We start from the raw sequence: 2317 nt of genomic DNA, 5'->3' as shown, positions 1-2317 counted from the left end.
TGGTACTAGTACTTATCAAAAACACTAGCTTACCGTGCCGGGGGACATCCATCGCGGGATTGCTGACGGGCCGCAAGAAAGATACGAGCATTCGAGCACTGTAAGATTGCCCATGGGAGGGAGGTTGGAAAAGGTCTACGTAGTGGTCTGCCCCATCCCGCCTGAAGCACAGTCACTTGGTTTGAGTGGATTGAAAAGTGCCCGAAATGCTATATGCAAGTGTGAATACCGGTATATCAGCGGTATGCTCCATGTACACCTTGATAGCTATTAAAGCACCGGTGAGACGGGAAAGCCACCTTCCTCTCTTCCCCTTTCTGACTACCTAGTACATATTGGATACCTTCTACTAAGAGGCTCTATCTCTCAGAGAAGAAGGGATTACATGAGAGATGCAGTAAAATGGCAATGGTTTAGTTTCTACTGTTGGATTTGCTCTGGGACTTTGACCCTCCCTCCACCTCAGACTTTGCTTGCTTCCACTTGCAACCTACTGCCTTTCCAACATCAGCGACTACCTTACTACTTCCTTCAGCCATCTGGTATTCTGTGGCTTTGGCCTGCTACCTGCTCGCCCCCTCCTGGCTGGTATCCTAATTCTAGATTGTTTTCTGTCTGCCGAACATCCACTTCTTTGACCATGCACTGAGGCCCCAGTTCTTAGATAGCAGGTTGTGGTTTTACATCCCATTAGCTACTTAGCTCATTGGTAGCATCAGCCTTTGGGTCCTTCCCCTGCCACCTACTTTGGTACTGGCTTTATATACTGTATTTTGGCTATCATGTCCTCCATGTTACTTTCTTTTATGGGTTTTGTTATTTACAGGTGGCGTTTTCTTTTATGCTTTCCTGCTGAGCTTGTTTGGTTTCCATTCCATTTGCTACATGTAGTCAGTAGGACAGAGATCTTTCTCTTAAGCAATGTTCTTAGCCATGTTACTGGCTTCAACAAGGAACCACTTTGCATTTAAGTTATGAAGTTTAAGGACCTGGTATCTGAGTAGATTTTCCTTAGAGTACGTATAGTTTGGCCTATATCAGAAGATCTTAGATGTACGTATTTTCTCTTAGTTTAGGGTGGAGTGGCTCTCCTTGTACCTAGCTAGTGCTATATGCAAGGTTCTTGTACAGACATGTCTAGAAACTCTTCGCACTCCTACCTAACAACTGCACTACCACTACACAGAACCACAAAATGTTCAAAAAGAAAGTAGAGAATTCAAATAAAGCGAAGATAATAGTATAGCTAGTAGATGATAAAAAAACATTTTTGCCATTTTGTATGGCCTCAATCTGAATCCAGTACAGCCAAATTCTCTTATGCATTCTATCTATCTATCTATCTAACTTCTCTTGAGGAATTGATCCTGACTTCTCCTTTGCCACCTCAAACAATTCAGTAGCACAGTATAATCTTCTCTCTAGTTTGGAGAATCACTTGGTAAGGGCTCTTTTATGTAGTGCCTGAGTTTTCTCAATAGGTTTGAGATCTAGTGAGTTAGGTGGCCACGGGTGTTTTTTGTAACCACAGTCAGCCTCCAATTTTCGATTTTCCTCACTACCATGCCAGGAGGCATTGTCTGCCACTAATTAGATATTCTTTAAAGGCCAATCTAGACATTCTATAAAAGTGATAGGGTATGGCTGGTAGATTTCAGTTATATAGTGGTGGGAATTGAGGCCAAGTTTGTCTCTTTGCTAGTCCTTTCCTCCCCTCACCTCTTCCTCACAAGAATTAACTCAGTCCTGCTACTCTTCATAATTGCAGCAAAAATCCTAATACTAGTCCTCCCAGACTTAAAGTTAGGCTTCAAGCATTTTTCTTTCAACTGTTCATCTTGTCTAACTCTAACCTTTCTGCCTGTAAGATTTAGATCATAAACAATTATATCTTCATCTACAAAAACATTCCAATTCCATGCCCCCTTACAGTTCTTCCTTCTTCTAGCAAACTCTTTTCTCTTCTACTTTTCTCCTTTTCTCTAGAAAGGCTTTTTGCTGGGTATCAGAAGCTTAAAACCAGCTTCTTGAATAATCTTATCAATGGTCTTCTTGTCTTGACCTATCTTTGCTTTTTTGGTAATATCATATAATGCCAATGTAGGCTCGACAGTGATAACTGACTCCACTATCTTTCTTTTAGCCACAGTAATCTAGGTTTATCTTTCACCTCTTTTTGCATCTTGAGTGTTTCAACTTCTAGATTTCACTCTTTTGATCACATATTGAACAATAGACTTGGGAACATCTAAAGACTTGGAAATTTTATTATATCTCATATTTGTATATTTATACAGGGTATAAATTTCCTAATTCA

The sequence above is a fragment of the Tuber melanosporum genome, assembly GCF_000151645.1.
Source record: "Tuber melanosporum whole genome shotgun sequence assembly, scaffold_260, strain Mel28".
In the NCBI taxonomy this organism is placed as follows: domain Eukaryota; kingdom Fungi; phylum Ascomycota; class Pezizomycetes; order Pezizales; family Tuberaceae; genus Tuber; species Tuber melanosporum.
The sequence above is the reverse complement of the archived record's forward strand: the minus strand, read 5'-3'. Positions refer to the sequence as shown.